Here is an 18,890-nt window from a genome sequence, read left to right on the forward strand (position 1 = left end):
TAAGCATGACCACTGCACATACCCATCCCCCCCACAAACCACCCTCACAACACCACCCACAAGGGAATGCCTGCACTGGGGGACAAGGGCACCCATAATTCGCACGCTTTTTCACACACAGAAACAATAACCATACTCTCTCACCCCATGCAGGACCCGAACGCCAACACACCGGTCAGGAGGGTCCTCAAATGTCCATCCCACCCCCGGAACAGGCCCCCAGTGAGGACAGCAGCTCTGGCGACCTGGAACCTGATGACCAGCCCGGACCATCGGGGACCTCTGGGCAGTGGGTTCCCCAAACACAGACACAGGCCACGGCAGACCCAAACCCCCCTGGGAACAACAGCACAGCTCCCACCCAGCGGGCCCATGCCTCTGTCTCTAGGACAGGTCAAGCAGCGGTGTGTCTGCCACTACAGGGCACCCAGGCTAACCCAACACCCCAACAACAACAGGGACCTGGGGGCAGTGGTAGTGGGCACACCGTCCAGGGGACAGAGGCCCAGGCAAACAGGGCAACTCGGAGGGCTGCCGTGCGACAGGGGGGGGAGGAGAGGCCCAGGGAACCCACTCTCCAAGAGGCCCTCACTACCATCATGGGAGCATACCACCACTCCCAAGAGACGATGGCGACGGTACTGGCCAGGTTCACCGAGATACAGGCACAGCAGGAAGAACGCTACATGGGGTTCAGCAACCAACTCACCACCATCGCTACCGCCATGGGGAGCATGGTCCAGGCCCTCAACAGGATAGAAGACACGTTGCGGGACCATGTGGCACCACACAGGGCCACTGTCACTAGCCAGGAACAGCCTACCACCTCCGCCGGCGCTAGTGGACAGGAGGCCCACACACAACGACAGGCCACAAGAACCCCACCTCCTGCTGAAGAACAACCACCCCGCAAGAGGAGCCTAAGACCCCAAAAAAAACAGAGTAGCATGCCAAGACCACCGCCAGCATGAGATACCCCCAGAAGTCATCCCACTGTCCCACATTGCCACCCTGTCCAAACTCAAACAGCCCCTGCTCCATCCTTCCACAGGCATATTGACAATAGACCTGTCAGACTGAGAACTGGACTCTGCCATGGACATCACTCCACCCCCACCCATCACCGTCATCATATAATGTACCATTATCTAAGCACACAAAATAAAACAATTATTGCACAGAAAACCGTTTGGAGTCATGCTGTATTCTCAAAAAATCGTACAACACTTACAGTTCACAATATGTGATGTCAGTTAGTGATGACAACATACCAATGTCAATACGCTGTAGTACATGGCCAAACCAAGCAGAAGTCGGGCTATGAGTCATTAAGCACTGAGAAGGGAAGGGAAAAAGAATATGTTATTTAAAAGAGCTGGGGGGAAATACATAAAGTTGAGATGCATGAGGCTCTAAGTAACTGGGAAATGGCGTGGCTGAATCTTACCTGTGTGCTACTGAAAATACTGTTGTATGACAGCTTCCCTGTTGTCTGTTTCCTCACCGTCGTCTTCCTCCTCTTCACTCTCCACAGGCTCCACGGCTTCTACGACACCACCATCTGGACCATCCTCCTGCAGGAAAGGCACCTGGCGTCGCAAAGCCAGGTTGTGAAGCATACAGCAGGCCACGATGATGTGGCACACCTTCTTTGGTGAGTACATTAGGGATCCACCTGTCATATGCAGGCACCTAAACCTGGCCTTCAGGAGGCCGAAGGTCCTTTCAATGACCCTCCTAGTATGCCCATGGGCCTCATTGTACCGTTCCTCTGCCCTGGTCCTGGGATTCCTCACTGGGGTCAATAGCCACGGCAGGTTGGGGTAACCAGAGTCACCGATTAGCCACACACGCTGTCTCTGTAGCTGTTCCATCACATAGGGGACGCTGCTATTACGCATAACATACGCGTCATGCACTGACCCAGGGAACTTGGCATTTACATGGGAGATGTACTGGTCTGCCAAACAGACAACCTGCACATTCATAGAATGGTAATTCTTCCTATTTCTGTACACCTGTTCATCGTCATTTGGGGGTACTAATGCCACATGGGTCCCATCAATGGCACCAATGATGTTGGGGATATGTCCAAGGGCATAGAAATCACCCTTCACTGTGGCCAAATCACCCTCTTCTGGGAATATGATGTAGCTCCTCATGAGTTTCATCAGGGCAGACAACACTCTGGACAGAATCTTTGAAAACATAGGCTGAGACATTCCAGATGACATGGCCACTGTTGTCTGGAATGAGCCACTTGCAAAGAAATGGAGGACTGATAGAACCTGCACTAGAGGGGGAATTCCTGTGGGTTGGCGGATGGGTGACATCAGGTCTGGCTCCAGCTGGGCACACAGTTCATGTATAGTGGCTCGGTCAAGTCGGTATCGGAGTATTATATGGCGTTCTTCCATTGTCGACAGGTCAACCAGCGGCCGGTACACAGGAGGATTCCTCCTTCTCCTCGCAAGTCCCTGCGGACGGTGCCTAGGAAGGACAACATGGAGCACTGAGTCAATCAACTCACAGGTACGTACAACACAGCTTGCACAGTACACAAAAATGTTTTGACTGCTATGTTTGTATGTGTGCAAATGCAAGGCCTAGGCCTGTGTGACGCAGTAGAATTTAAGCCATGTGGGCCCTTGAAATGGCGGCTGCCTGACCTCTAAACTGGGACAATGGGATGTGAGGTCAATGCGCTGGCGTGGCACACCGTGGAGGTAGGCGGTCGAAGACCGCTGTACGAAGTCGCATTGGTTAACATTGAACCCTATGGGATTCAGGAGCCAATGACGATGTGCGCCGGCGGTCGCGGTACGCACCGCCGCGGTACGTACCGCCGCGGGCGTGACCGCCATTTTCTATCTGCTTAATCACTCGAGACCTGATCATCCACAGGAGAGGACCTATACTGCAAGTGCTGCTGTGAACTCGGTCTGGAAGTGACAATGGCTGCTGCGACTGGGGAAAGGGCCCCTGCCTTCACGTCTGAAGAGTTGGAGAAACTCGTGGACGGGGTCCTCCCCCAGTATGCGCTACTCTACGGTCCTCCAGACCAACAGGTGAGTACACTGAGTGCACATTGAATGGGTAATGCCTGTGTGGAGTGGGGTGGCTGTCAGTTGGTGGGGTGGGGAGAAAATGAGGAATGCAACGCACGACTGATGAGAGTATGGGCCACATGGCAAGGGTGGGGAGGGGGGGCATGTACTCCAAACATGCAGAAATGTGACGTTTTCTCTTTCCCACCCTGTACATGTCAAACAGGTGAGCGCCCATCAGAAAATCGATATTTGGCGTGCCATCGCCAAGGAAGTCCGGGCCCTGGGGGTCTACACCAGACGGGGCACCCACTGTCGGAAGAGGTGGGAGGACATCCGCCGCGGAACCCGAAAGACTGCCGAGTCACTGCTGGGGATGGCCTCCCGACCTAGGAGGGGTGCCAGTCGTACCCTGACCCCCCTGATGTCCCGGATCCTGGCGGTGGCCTACCCTGATTTGGATGGGCGCTTGAGGACATCACAGCAGACACAAGGGGGTGAGTATCAGCACATTCTCCTATCTATACGCGCAGTGGAGGCGTCTGGGTGGGGGAGGAGGGCTGTGGGTGACAGTAGGCCAGGGCGCTTTCTGTAGTGTAGTCCCCTCCCTTAGACATGGCCCTGTGCCCCCACCCACAACCTCTGTAGGGTGCCAAGTGCAGCTATCCATGGTCCAACATCACCCATGAGCGCGTCTGTTGTCCCTCGACCTGTTGGCCTAGTCAGAAGTACAGAGTAGTGTACCCCAAGTTCGCGGCTTAGTGCATGAGGCACCTGTGTCTGTCCTCTCCGCCAAGGCTATTGACAAGGCATGCACTCAACTTTGTTTTCTTTCTCCCCCCACCCTTATTCTTTGTTTCTTGTGCATTAGCATCATCAGGCGGAGGAGAATTGGCGTCGGAGCACGAGGGAGCTGCAGGTCACCAGGCCCCGGTGGGCACTGACACAGACACCGAGGGCACCAGTGATCCAGAGGGCGAGGGGAGCACCACAACGGGGGCCGGTGGAGACACCAGCGACACGGACACGTCCTCGTTTGGGAGCTCCCTAGCGGGGGCGGCAACATCTGTGCCCCCAGCAACAACAGGTACAGCCGCCACCCAGCACACCATCACCGCCCTCTCAGCAGCCCCTCAGTCTTCGCTCCGTGCCCGTTCGCCCAGGAAGGCGCGCGTCTCCTTCGCCCCAGGCACCTCAGCCCCTGCCTCTGTTACCCCTGCTGCCCTCAGTGCGGAGCTCATTGTCCTCGTGAGGACGCTCATTGTTGGGCAGACTACCCTTTTGAATGCCATCCAGGGGGTGCAAAGGGAGGTGCAACAGAGCAATGCCTACCTGGAGGGCATTCATTCGGGTCAGGCTGCCCATCAACGAGCTTTCACTTCTCTGGCCTCAGCACTGACGGCAGCCATTGTCCCTGTCTCCAGTCTCCCTCTTCTAACTGCCTCCAGCCTTTCTCTGTCTCCTGTTCCTCAGCCTATCCCATCCACACCATCTGACCAGCCTGCACACACCTCAACACCCAAGGCCAGCTCATCAAAACATAAGCACCACAGAACACACAAGCATTCACCCAAGCAACACCCAGTTGCAGACATACGAACAGTCACTACCACCTCTGTGTCCCCCTCCTCCTCGTCTCCCTCCTCCCTCCCTGTGACGTCTACACTCACACCTGCATGCACACCAACATCAGCCAGTTCTTCCATCACCAGCACACCCTCCACTACAGTCCTCACACGTGCAGTCACCACCCCCAGTGCCATGTACACGTCCCCTGTGTGCTCTCCCACTGTGTCTGTCACCCCCTCTTCCAAGACACATAAACGCAGGCAGACACCCAAACAACAGCCAACCACCTCACGACAGCCTACGTCTCAGTCACCTGCACCCAAGGACAGCACACCTGACTCTCCTACAACCACATCCTCTTCCTCCACTTCTATCTCCACTACTCCTACCCTTTACCCTGGTCCAAAGAAATATTACCTCACAAATGTTGACCTCTTTCCCTCCCCTGACCCACCCCCTCCATCTGGGAAAAGTCCCAAAGGCACCTCAGCCACCACCAGCCCAGCTTCCAAGGTACAAGTGGTGCATGGAATATGGAGTCCACCCTTTGGCGGCAGTGACACTTCACTGAGCAGCAAGGGGAATGGCAGCCCCCCCCCCAGGCAAGAGGACCCGGAAAGTGAAGGGCCGCCGTGAGCGGACTGAGACGGCTGCCCCCAAGGAGGTGACTCAGGCCACTTCACCTGCCACAACAGCCAGGGGAGGCAAGGGCCCGAGAGCCCCATCTAAGGAGCGGAAGGGCAGCAGGGCGGAGAGGCCAGCCAGCAGGAGCGCGGAGCAGGAGGGCCCCACACGCCCCATCCCGGCTGCAAGGGATGACACCAAAGGGCCCAGGACTCCGTCACCGAAGGGGCCTGACACTGCACGTTCGGAGGGCGAGTGAGCAGGTTGTCCAGGCCAGGTCTGACTCCCTACACTGACTGGAAGAGCACCGCTGAAGAGGGCCCCGCCGTGAAGACAAGCACCGCTGAACAGGGCCCCGCCGTGCAGAAGAGCACCGCTGAAGAGGGCCCCGCCATGAAGACAAGCACCGCTGAACAGGGCCCCGACGCGCAGAAGAGCACCGCTGAAGAGGGCCCCGCCGTGAAGACAAGCACCGCTGAACAGGGCCCCGCCGTCTCAAGCACCGCTCCGCTGGGCCCCGCCGTCTCAAGCACCGCTCCGCTGGGCCCTTCCTGTCAAGCACCACTCCGCTGGGCCCCGCCGTCTCAAGCACCACTCCGCTGGGCCCTTCCTGTCAAGCACCGCTCCGCTGGGCCCCGCGTCTCAAGCACCGCTCCGCTGGGCCCTTCCTGTCAAGCACCACTCCGCTGGGCCCCGCCGTCTCAAGCACCGCTCCGCTGGGCCCCGCCGTCTCAAGCACCGCTCCGCTGGGCCCTTCCTGTCAAGCACCGCTCCGCTGGGCCCCGCCGTCTCAAGCACCGCTCCGCTGGGCCCTTCCTGTCAAGCACCGCTCCGCTGGGCCCCGCCGTCTCAAGCACCGCTCCGCTGGGCCCCGCCGTCTCAAGCACCGCTCCACTGGGCCCCGCCGTCTGAAGCACCGCTCCGCTGGGCCCTTCCTGTCAAGCACCGCTCCGCTGGGCCCTTCCTGTCAAGCACCGCTCCGCTGGGCCCCGCCGTCTCAAGCACCGCTCCGCTGGGCCCCGCCGTCTCAAGCACCGCTCCGCTGGGCCCTTCCTGTCAAGCACCGCTCCGCTGGGCCCCGCCGTCTCAAGCACCGCTCCGCTGGGCCCCGCCGTCTCAAGCACCGCTCCGCTGGGCCCTTCATCTCAAGCACCGCTCCGCTGGGCCCCGCCGTCTCAAGCACCGCTCCGCTGGGCCCTTCCTGTCAGGCACTGTTCAGGGTTCACTGTGCCCACCATGCATCCTCCTTGTCCAGTGGGGACATTTATCCACCTGATGGACTGTGGCTTTGCACACCCCAGGATGGCACAGTGGGCAATCCACCCACTGTAGAGACTTGAGAGACTGTGGCTTTGCACTCCCCAGGATGGCACAGTGGGCAATCCACCCACTGTAGGGACTTGAGAGACTGTGGCTTTGCACTCCCCAGGATGGCACAGTGGGCAACCCACCCACTGTAGAGACTTGAGAGACTGTGGCTTTGCACTCCACAGGATGGCACAGTGGGCATGGTGGGCCCATCATGGATCTGGCGTCGTGGACTCAGGTGGCTGTGGTGCCCCCCCTTCCCTTCCCCCTGAGGTGCCTGTAGTTTTGTCACCAGATGCCCCTGCAGTGTTCTCTCCAAAGGACTCAGGTCTCCTGTGTGGGCTTTGCCCTTGTTTCGCTACACTTTGGCCCACGGACATGATGGATTCGTAAGATGTGCAGGACTACTTGCTTCAGTTATCCACTGCTGTGTGAATAATTTGTTTATCAGAAGAAAGTTTTGATGGTTGATAATACTTTTCTGAGACTATTTTGTTCATAAATATTTATTCTCAATTTGGTTATGTGATTGTATTTTTTACGGGTGTTTGGGTGGTGTCACTGTGACTTGTTGCTCTGCATTGGTGTGTACATCTTGGGGGGGGTGGGGGTCGCATATGTGTGTGCCCGTAACCTTTCCTCCTCCCCCCCCGTGTGTCGTAGGTGCAGTACTCACCGTTGACGTCTGCGGCGGAGTTCGTACTCGTGGTAGATGAGCAGATAGACGAGAGCAGGTATGATGTTCAATTCGGGTTCCATGCTGTCCTCCGTCCTCGTGGAGTGCGTAGAGGTAAGCGTTTTCCCGTTCGTAGTCTGTTTCCGCCGTGTTTTTATCGGCGGTGCTCCCGCCCCGGAAAAAGTGGCGGATTGGTGAGTTGTGATAGGGTGGGCGGTACATTGTCTGCCGCCTGCCTGTTGGCGGTGACTGCCGCGCTGTTTGTTTGTCCCGCCGTGGCGGTCGGAGTGTTAAGTTGGCGGTCTCTGTTGGCGGTTCCCGCCAGGGTCAGAATTCCATTTTTCGGACCGCCAGCCTGTTGGCGGGTTGGCCGCCGCTTTATCACCGACCGCCAGGGTCAGAATCACCCCCGAAGTCTTTTTGGCCCTGAGACTTCAGAAAACAGGAGGCAAGCTCAACCAAACCCTTGGAGAGCACTTATCAGCAAAGTCAGAGGGCAGCAGAGCAATGGCAGAGCAGCAGTCCTTCTCAGCAAGGCAGTCCAGATGAGTCCTTTGGGCAGCCAGGCAGCTTCTCTTGAACAGGTTGCAGGTTCAGGTCCAGAAGTGTCAGGATCTCCACTCTTCCAGCCCAGGAAGACCCATTCAGTATGCAGATGAGTGCAGGTGTGACTGAGTGTCCTGTGTTTGTGGTTGTCTGGGTGAAATGCACAAGGAAGCTGTCAATCAGCCCAGACGTTGATAGGAGACAGGCTGTAAGACACAGATGGATTTTAAGTGCAGAGAAATGCTCACTTTCTAAATGTGGCATTTCTAAAATAGTAATATAAAATCCAACCTCACCAATAAGCAGGATTTTCTATTACCATTCTGGCCATACTAATTATGACCCGGTTACCCCTTTCTGACCAGAATCTACCACTCAAACAGTATATGAGGGTAGCCCTAATGCTAGCCTATGAAATAAGCAAGCCTTACAGTAGTGGAAAATGCATTTAGGAGTTTTTTCTCTACCAGGACTTGTAATACACACATGTACATGTCCTGCCTTTTACCTACACCTTACCCTGCCCTATGGGTTACCTAGGGCCTAACCTAGGTGTGACTTATATGTAGAAACAAGGGAGTTTAAGGCGTGGCAAGTACTTTTAAATGCCAAGTCGAAATGACAGTGAAACTGCACACACAGGCTTTGCACTGGCTGGCCTGAGACATGGTTAAGGGGCTACTTATGTGGGTGGCACAATCGGTGCTGCACGCCCACTAGTAGCATTCAATGTACAGGCCCTGGGCACATGTAATGCACTTTACTAGGGACTTACAGTTAAATCAAATATGATGCCAGTTGGGAATGACCAATGTTACCATGTTTAAGGGAGAGAGCATATGCCCTTTACCACTGGTTAGCAGTAGTAAAGTGCGCAGAGTCCTAAAACCAGCAAAAACAGTATCAGAAAAGTAGATGGAGACAGGCAAAAAGTTGGGGATGACCACCCTAAGGCTGTCAGGTCTAACAGCAGGTCAAAAGGATCACCTTCGCCAAACAAGGAGAAAGGCCTATCCTCGTTGACGAAGAGTGAGTAGACCTTCAGGAAATTATCTTTAAAGTAGACCGCAACTTTTCCCAGAAACTTTGCAACTTCCCCATGGGATGTTGGAGAGGGGGAGTAGAGAGCTATTTTCCCACCTTACATTAGGGGAGGTTCTAACTGACTTGATTTTATTCACATATAAGGAGGATTTAGCCACACCAATGGTAAATTTATAAATGAGTATCAGCTCTTTATGTTTTCCTTTGTCCTCTGGGGTGAGATTCTCCCTCCACTTCCATTCTTGCCACCGACACTGCTGTCTGAGTTCTTTGAAGGGTCTCATATTTCCGAGTGCTGAATAACCCTCCCTCCTCCAGATCCAGCATCTCTCGCTCATCTCATCGCCCCTGCAGGGGGAACCTCTGGCGGGTCAGACCCGCTTGTCCTGTTGGGGAGTGTATTGAGGCTGCAGCCTCTTGCTGGTTTGTTCTGCAGGTCTTGCATGGCTTGGAGGGAGGGGGTCGGTGGAGAGGCCTCCGGGCGGTTTTACAGCAGCACGGCCAGACTGAATACCCCGCGGCAGCAACACTGAGCACTCACCTGAAGCCGGTGTTTCACTGCACACCTCAAAGAGTAAATGTGAGAAGAAGCTTTTGTAAAATGTGCGGTACCATGGACCGAACCCCGCCAGACTGCTGAACAGAGTGAAGAAGGACAGAGGCCGAGTTAAAATGAATAAAGGTGACTTTATAGGAAGTTCTACTGAAGAATCACGTCCGGCCTTTGCCGAATGCTCAAAGCGAGAGCAGATGAGAGACAACCCCGGAGGGCAACAAAGCAGCGGCCACCAGAGGGCGCTCCTCGCCTGCCGACGAAATCCACTGAGCACACTGTATGAAAGGGAGGAGGGTTTCCTCTTCCGGGTCAGCGGCGGCAGAGACAGCACCAGCAGCGGATGCTGACATCACTTCCGGCCTCTCCCTCTGTGTCCAGCCTGCTGCAGAGGAGGAAGGACCCCTGTCTGTCTGTGCAGTTATCTTCATCTTCAGACCCTCACAGACCCCCCCCCAGACCCCAAATCTGCACCTGCCCCCCCCCCCCCAGCCCCAGGAGGAGGAGAGAGCCGGGAAATGTCTGCACAGGTTCCTGCTCAGGTAGGAGATTGTCAGCACCTTCTGCTGTGTTTGTAGAAATAGACTGAATAATCCTGGAGGAAATCTCTGCCAGGAGCCGGGCTGAGCTGGGCTCTTCTATCCGGGGGCCTCTGGGGGGCTTTCCTTCCGGCCCTGGGGGTGTTTGTGGTCATCATTTGTGTTAAAGAGGGGATCTGTGCACTGCATCTTACTGCACTGTGAGGATTCCATGCACTGCATCTTACTGCATTAAGGAGTCTGTGCACTGCATCTTACTACACTGTGAGGAAATCTCTGCCAGGAGCCAGGATGAGCTGGGCTCTTCTATCCGGGGACCTCTGGGGGGCTTTCCTTCCGGCCCTGGGGGTGTTTGTGGTCATCATTTGTGTTAAAGAGGGGATCTGTGCATTGCACTGCATCTTACTGCACTGTGAGGGATCTGTGCACTGCATCTTACTGCACTGAGGGGTCTGTGCACTGCACTGCACCTTACTGCAATATGAGGAATCTGTACCTCACTGCACTGTAAGGAATATGTGCAGTGCATCCTACTGCACTGTGAAGGGTCTGTGCACTACACTGTGAGGAATCTGCACAAACTGCACTGCATCCTACTGCACTGTGAGGAATCGGTACACTGCACTGCACCTTACTGCACTGTAAGGAGTCTGTGCACTGCACTGCATCTTACTGCACTGGGGGATCTCTGCACTGCATCTTACTGCACTATGAAGAATCTGCAGTGCACTGTGAGGAATCTGTGCACACTGCAGTGCATCGTACTGCACTGTGAGGAATCTGTGCACTGCATATTACTGCAATGTGTGAAATCAGTGTCACTGCACTGTAAGGAATATGTGCACTGCATTGTATCTTATTGCACTGAAATATCTGTGCACTGCACTTCATCGTACAGCACTATGAGGAATCTGTGTATTACACTGCATCTTACTGCACTATGAGGAGTCTGTGCTCTGCATCTTACTGCACTGTCAGGAATGTGTGCACTGCACTGCATCTTACTGCATTGTGAGAAATCTGCACACACAGTGAGGGATATTTATTGTGGGCATTGCAGACAAAGCATCATTCCACCTTGTGCTGCTTTTTACCGTGGCAGGGGAACAGAATTTAGGGCATAGATAATCAGTCAGAAATAGATGTATTCTGATATCCAGTCTTTCTGTTGCATGACCCATACTTCCACATTACCAACATCAAGAGAAGATTTTTCGAATGTTTGTCTTTACTTTGGGGCTGCTGGTTTCTAGAGATCAACTTTGGCTTTAAACTGAAAAAAACCCAAAGTAGGCTAATTCACTATAGTCCTACAGAACGTTTGTGAGGACACCTGGTACTGACTCAATGAGAACCTTGTTTAACTTGTCAGCATCTCAGGGGGAAGAAGACATTGGACTTTTCCCTAAATTAATTTTAGTCAGTGTGGATGTCACCTGCTCTTGGTAGCAACCCTAGTAACCTCCCCGAGAAACCCCGTTGTTGTTTACTAGATGTCTGAAATACGGCGTGGAATACACATCAAGCCTCCTGTGACCTTGCCTCAACTTCCATAAAAAAAATCCTGGCAGAGACAAATCTAAAACATGCTCTAGTCTATTTGGCTGACTTCTCCAAATTACAAAAACCTGATTTAGACTGATTGGGAAATAGTTTTAAGAAAGGCCCTCTGGTTGACTTTATTGTAGATTCCACCTGTTGACGTGGGGGAAGGAGGCTGTGGCAGACATAATTTCACAGAACTGCTCTGATGGGCAACTTCAGTGTTGGGTGACCGAAGAACCCATTTGGCCCCTAAGCAGTGGCATCCTCTTTGATGTATCTGTCCGGTGAAGCAGTGCCACATCTCACCTTGTGCCTCCCACAGTAGAGTACGTAAACCCCTCAGTCTAGTTTAGCAGAAGCCTCATTGGGCCACACTATGCAAAGATACCAAGATTAGTGTCAACCTATCTGAAGGAGTTGGCCTCTGATATTACTTTGTTTGCATTCGTTTCTGGTGTACCCAGCCTTCTTTCAGATGCCCTTTCACTGGCTCGTATTATTGTGTTGTTTGCTGTAGGTTTGTGTGGTACTATTGTAGTAGCTGCAGCTTGTTTAACAAACGTGGGTAGGAAGGTAGCCTCTTTCTAGCCTTGTTACCCCCACTTTTGGCCTGTTCGTGAGTATATGTCAAGGTGTTTTTACTGTCTCACTGGGATCCTGCTAGCCAGGACCCCAGTGCTCATAGGGAAAACCCTATGTGTCAGTGTGTTTTATATGTCTCACTGGGATCCTGCTAGCCAGGACCCCAGTGCTCATAGTTTGTTGCCTGAATGTGTTCCCTGTGTGGTGCCTAACTGTGTCACTAAGGCTCTGCTAACCAGAGGCTCAGTGCTTATGCTCTCTCTGTCTTTTAAAATTGTCACTGCAGGTTAGTGACCATTTTCACCAACTCTGATTGGCACACTGGAACATCCTTCTAATTCCCTAGTATATGGTACCAAGGTACCCAGGGTATTGGGGTTCCAGGAGATCCCTATGGGCTGTAGCATTTATTTTGCCACCCATAGGGAGCTCAGACAATTCTTACACAGGACTGCCACTGCAACCTGAGTGAAATAACGTCCATGTTATTTCACAGCCATTTTACACTGCACTTAAGTAACTTATAAATCACCTATATGTCTAACCCTCAATTGGTGAAGGTTAGGTGCAAAGTTACTTAGTGTGACAGCACCCTGGCATTAGCCAAGGTGCCCCCACATTGTTCAGGGCAATTTCCCTGGACTTAGTGAGTGCGGGGAAACCATTACACACATGCACTACATAGAGGTCAATACCTATATGTAGCTTCACGATGGTAACTCCGAACATGGCCATGTAACATGTCTAAGATCATGGAATTGTCCCCCCATGCCAAACCTGGTATTGGGGTGCCAATACCATGCATCCCCGGGGCTCCAGCATGGACCCCGGGTACTGCCAAACTAGCTCTCTGGGGTTTTCACAGCAGCTACCGCTGCTGCCAACCCTCAGACAGGGTTCTGCCCTCCTGGGGTCTGGGTAGCCCAGTCCCCGAAAGGCAGAACAAAGGATTTCCTCTGAGAGAGCATGTTACACCCTTTCCCTTTGGAAATAGGTGTCAAGGGCCTGAGAGGAGTAGCCTCTCCTGGCCTCTGGAAACGCTTTGAAGGGCACAGATGGTGCCCTCCTTGCATAAACCAGTCTATACCGGTTCAGGGATCCTCCAGCCCCTGCTCTGGCACGAAACTGGACAAAGGAAAGGGGAGTGACCACTCCCCTGTCCATCACCACCCCAGGGGTGGTGCCCAGAGCTCTTCCAGTATGTCCCAGACCTCCGCCATCTTGAATGCAGAGGTGTGATGGCACAGTGGAGGCCTCTGAGTGGCCAGTGCCAGCAGGTGACGTCAGAGACCCCTCCTGATAGGTTCTTACCTGGTTAGGTAGCCAATCCTCCTCTGAGGACTATTTAGGTTCTGTCCTGTGCAAGAGCTCACCAGAGTTCCTCTGCATCTCTCTCTTCAACTTCTGCCAAGGATCGACCGCTGACTGCTCCAGGACGCCTGCAAAACTGCAACAAAGTAGCAAGATGACTACCAGCAACATTGTATCGCCTAATCCTGCCGGCTTTCTCGACTATTTCCTGGTGGTGCATGCTCTGAGGGCTGTCTGCCTTCACCCTGCACTGGAAGCCAAGAAGAAAGATCGACAGAATCTTCCCCCTGCTAACGCAGGCACCAAACTTCTGCATCACCGGTCCTCTGGGCCCCCTCTCATCTTAACGAGCGTTGTCCCTGGAACACAGGAGCTGGATCCAAGTGACCCCGACAGTCCAGAGGTCCTTCTGTCCAAATTTGGTGGAGGTAAGTCCTTGCCTCCCCACGCCAGACAGTAGTCCTGTGTACTGTGTGATCTGCAGCTGCTAGGGCTTCTGTGCACTTTTGCAAGGAATCCTTCGTGCACAGCATAGCCCAGGTCCCCAGCACTCAATCCTGCATTGCTCAACTTGCTGAGTTGACCACCGGCTTCGTGGGACCCTCCTTTGTAGTGTTGAGACGACCGCCGTGCTCAGATTTCTTGAACGCCTGTTCAAGTGTTTTTGCGGGTGCTGCCTGCTTCTGCGTGGGCTCTCTGTACTGCTGAGTGCCCCCTCTGTCTCCTCCTCCAAGGGGCGACCTCCTGGTCCTTCCTGGGCCTGGGCAGCACCCATTTTCTTCAACCGAGACCTTTGCAGCTAGCAAGGCTTGTTTGCGGTCTTTCTGCGTGGAAACAATTCTGCATCCTCCAGCACGCTGTGGGACATCTTCTGTGCAAAGGAGAAGTTCCTGGCACCTTCTGTTGTTGCAGAATCTTCAGCTTCTTCCACCCGGAGGCAGCCCTTTAGCACCTTCATCTGGGGTTTAGTGGGCTCCTGCTCCCCCCGGACACTTGCGTGACATTTGGACTTGGTCCCCTTCCTTTACAGGTCCTCAGGTCCAGGAATCCGTCTTCAGTGCTTTGCAGTCAGTTGTTGTCTTTGCAGAATCTCCTATCACAACTTTAGTGTGTTTCTGGGGTAGTAGGGTATCTTTACTCCTACTTTCTAGGGTCTTGGGGTGGGGTATCTTGGACATCCTTAGTGTTTTCTTACACTCCCAGTGACCCTCTACACACTACACTAAACCTGGGATCCATTTGTGGTTCGCATTCCACTTTTGGAGTATATGGATTGTGTTGCCCGTAGGCCTATTGCATCCTATTGTATTCTACAGTGTTTACACTACTTTTCTAACCGTTTACTTACCTGATTTTGGTTTGTGTGTATATTTTGTGTATTTTACTTACCTCCTAAGGGAATATATCCTCTGAAATATTCTTGGCACATTGTCACTAAACTAAAGTACCTTTATTTTTAGTAACTCTGAATATTGTGATTCTTATGATATAGTGCTATATGATATAAGTGGTATAGTAGGAGCTTTGCATGTCTCCTAGTTCAGCCTAAAGCTGCTCTGCTATAGCTACCTCTATCAGCGTAAGCTGCTAGAACACTACTAATGTGCTAATAAGGGATAACTGGACCTGGCACAAAGTGTAAGTACCATCAGGTACCCACTATAAGCCAGGCCAGCCTCCTACAACGTAGCACTCGTTATCCCAACCAACTGCATCTTACTTTCTTACTGCAAAGATACCGCACAGTTCCTGAGACGTCTTAATTAAAGCTACAAACAGTACATAGTTTGAGTGTTCTGCTGGGTGTGTTCAGCCTTCTGGTCAGCACTTCTTCTAGCCTCTGTTCACTGAACTCCACTTGGAATGCTTAATTGTTTGTTTTCTCAGAGATGATCTCTGATTCCGGCAGGTCACAGGAGAGGCCTACCTCTGTGTGCCGCAGCCTCTTGTCTCTTCCTGCTTCTTGTGCCGAACTTGCCAAAGCATTATTGTGGTTTATAACTTTTCAAGGTTCAAGGCTTACTCGCTCATTTATTCTTTTCATGTGGTAGTTGTATCTGGAGTGCAACTTTTTTACACCCACACTGGTTCCTTCATCATTCTCAGAAGTCTCAACTGTCAACAAATGCATCAGCAGTACTATCCCAACTCTAGAAAAGGATACCGTACTAAGCGAGGTTGAGCCTCTTGAGAAAACTCTAGTGTCTTACAATATATTATCCTCATTGATGGTGTATACCACGCAAGTCTGTATCTGACTGCTTGTGCCACATAGCTGCAGCACAGCCCACTTAACAAGCTGCAGCTGCAGGAGTCTTACTTTAAGATTTTAGACAGTCACATGATTTCTGCCACAAAGACAACTTCTGTCTAATTTAATGACAAAACATGAAGCATGATCTGTCTATTGACGCATGCATCCTCGTATCCCTCAGTAGGCGTCTGGTACTAAACCAAAAGTCTATCAAACCTTGCTTGTCTCTTAACCCTTTGTTATCCATGGTAGACTTGCCATTAATTTCTGTCTCATCTTGGGCAATCAGGGATTCCTTGAAGTCCCATTGGAATCTATTCTTGCACTAGCTCTCCTACTGTGGGAGCCACCCGGCAGTAGCTTTTGAAAACCTTATCAGAATTCTTCAAATTAGATAGGTTATCTCTGACTTCTTGGACTCTCTTCAAGAAATTCAAACGTTAGTCCATTTCAAATTCATTTTCTTCCCCCACCTTTCCAGAGCTATCAAAAACAGGCAGATGCATAGATTCTCTAAAGAGCATCTCTCGTGGAGGGCGAACACTTAGTATTCCCCTAGGCAAATTATTTAATGCTCTCTGAACTCCATCCAGATTATGTGGCCAGCTCAGTTTTGTACTTAATAGTGGTGCTGCACCCTATTAACTCATTGCTCAGCGCAAAATGGTTGTTAGTAGTGTAGACATCTCCCAGAGCAGACATAGCATATCTTTGCAGCAAACGCAGGACCATTGGCTGAATGAACTGTATGAACTGTGATCTAGATGTTGCAAGTCTTGCATGAGTGCTCAACCATCAGCATTGCTTTGCTGTCAAACCCACAAGAATTGGGAACATAAATCAACAGCAACTAGAAGATATGTATTGGCTTAGTGGTCCGATTGGCCCAATATGTTGAAGTAAATTTCCTTGAAGGGGAGATCGGATATAGTAAGAGGAGTCCCTGCTGGTCTGGGAACAGTAGAACGTTTTACTTGTTGGCAAATGTTACATTGCCATAAATTGGTTTTAGTTTGTTTTGGTAGATACGGCCAGTAGTATCTTTGCTGCAGCTTTGCTACTGTTTCACTAACCTTGCTCTGCTTTAATTAGGTCTAATCTAACTTCTTCATTAATAATTTGTCTGGCTCCCACTCCCGGCAATGAAACCATCAGAGTGTTATCTTGATTGAGGGTGTAGGAGTATTTGCAGAGAAAGCCACCTGGGGCCTTTCCGCCCTTGATGGTTGCTTGTGTTGCTACCAAAATTTCTGTGTCAACCTTGGTTATGCAATCTGGTCACCACTGCTACTTTAAAAGAATGACTTTGAGCTAATTCAGCTGCAGAGTTTCCTTTAGCGAGAATTATTGTACTTTTATGGGCTGTGCTATGTTAAACATGAACCAAAGGAAGTTTGACTTTTAGGACAGCTGCCTTTCCGTAGAGCTGTTTAGTTTTAATTGGTTTCCCCTTCGGATCTCAAAATCCTTTCACATACCAAACTGACCTTGTTCCCTTGAACACAGAAGGTGAATCTGACACTATTAGTGTAGCAACTGATGAATCAGGCTTCTGTAGTGTAAGCATCAAGGCATGAATTTCTGCAAGCTTTGCAATGCAGTCACTAAAGGTTTTAGTGGGAGAAAATAGTGGTTTGAATTTGCTATTTAAAAAAAATCCTTTCTCTGCAGTACACGTCACAGAGCATTTATTTTGTGTTGTAATTTTTATTGATAAGAAAAAATGATAGTACAGGAGTGCAGTACATTACCATACAGTAGAGTATAGTATTCAAACACAGCAGGGGATGGGGTGAGGGACAGGAGGTGGGATTTGCACACCTCAGGTAATGTGAGCAATGGCCACTAGTGCGAAATGTCTCAGCATTGGGGGACAGCAGGTCTTGGCACCTAGCCCGGGGGGAGGAGCACTCCGTGACATCTAGTCAGAGAGGGCAGAAATGCCCAGTATGGGGGTGGGGGCATTGACTATGGTGTGGTTGTGATATGGTGTGGTGATGGGGGACTTGGCGAAGAGAGGAGATGAGTGGTATCCCAAGTTAGGAGCCAGCGGTGAGTAGTAGAGGAGGGAGGGGAAGGACAGTGTTTGTGTCTGCGGGTGGGAAAGTGGGCAGAGGACAGAAGGACAGGAGGATTGAACGGCCCCAGGAGGTAGCATAAGGACAAGGTGCATCTGAAGGAGGAGAGGGGCTTGGGGGAGGGAAAAGAGAGGGGAGATAAGAAGGGAATGAGGTATCAGAGTATTGTTAACTGCTTCAATCATTCAGCAGGAAGAGCTGTTGGGTATGTCATATTGGGAGTCGTTCTAGAGGAAGGGTGCCCATATCTGTAGGAATGTTGGCGATCGATCTTGTAGGATGTAGGTGGCAAGCTCATGGTCTACTGTCTGAATCATTGCCACTGTCCAATTTTCCTGTAAAGGCGGGGTGGGGGATCGCCATTGGCGAAGGATTCAGATTTTGGCAGTGATGAGGGCTGTGTGCATGAGGCATCTTTGTGGACAGGAGAGGTCCGGGGACTCTCCTGTATCATGTAGGAGTATTAAGGAGTGTGGAAGAGGCGTCTTCAGTGTCATGGTTGTCTCCAGGACAATCCCCACTGCCAGCCAGAAGGGTTGGATCGAGGGGCATTCACAGAGTATGTGGACGAGGTCTCACCTGGTGGCCGGTCATCACCAGTAATTTGCCCGCTCTGTGAAGTTTAGCTGGGATCATGTGCCAATCGTGGAGCGTCTTAAAAAGGCAGAATTTTAGGGAGGCTTTCCTTGTGCTCCTATCCAGAGCCTCCATAATATCAGGCCAATATTCCTCCTCGATTTCTATCTGTAGTCAGGACTGCCACTTGTTGCAGAGACTGGTGAGTAGAGGCTGTGAATAAAGATGGTGAGTTCATAAAAACCTGACATTGTAGCAACCCCAAATACTAAAATAGGATAGCACGGGTGAGATCTGGAGGGTCCGTGGTCAGGCTCCCAGGCAGCACCGTAGACAGTGTTGCAGTTGTAGACACTCTCACGCCTTGTGGGGCAGAAGGTCCAATTCGTCCTGCAATCATCCAAATATCTTGAGGTATTCATCACTCAGGACCTGATACAGTCTAGTAATACCCACTGTGTGCCCAGTGGAGGGTCTCCCCGCCAATGCGCAGGGAATCATTGTCGCATAGGGGGGCACACGTTTGCAGGCATGGGTGAACCCTGAAAAATCAGTGTGGTCTCTGCCAGGCTTTGTGCATGGAATGGGGCTTCAGATTGCCAGGGTATGATTGGGGGAAACTGTCCTTTTAAAGAGGT

The 18,890-nt window shown here is 51.8% G+C and overlaps 1 protein-coding gene and 1 pseudogene across 2 annotated transcripts in view; one reads left to right on the forward strand and one right to left on the reverse strand.

Annotated features, from left to right (window-relative positions):
* The window catches only part of LOC138287298 (zinc finger protein 271-like), a 160,742-nt pseudogene that overhangs the window by 78,568 nt on the left and 63,284 nt on the right, over positions 1–18,890 (reverse strand).
* Positions 1–18,890, forward strand: part of LOC138287296 (zinc finger protein 271-like) — a 102,954-nt gene that overhangs the window by 35,798 nt on the left and 48,266 nt on the right. The window contains exon 1 of one of the 2 annotated variants that reach the window (XM_069227653.1): positions 9,690–9,909. The exons of the other annotated variant lie outside the window; for it this stretch is intronic. The gene's annotated coding sequence lies outside the window, so the exon portion shown is untranslated. Of the gene's footprint in view, positions 1–9,689; positions 9,910–18,890 lie in introns of those variants that run through there. 2 annotated transcript variants of the gene reach the window in all.

This window comes from Pleurodeles waltl, chromosome 4_1, assembly GCF_031143425.1.
Source record: "Pleurodeles waltl isolate 20211129_DDA chromosome 4_1, aPleWal1.hap1.20221129, whole genome shotgun sequence".
Classification (NCBI taxonomy): domain Eukaryota; kingdom Metazoa; phylum Chordata; class Amphibia; order Caudata; family Salamandridae; genus Pleurodeles; species Pleurodeles waltl.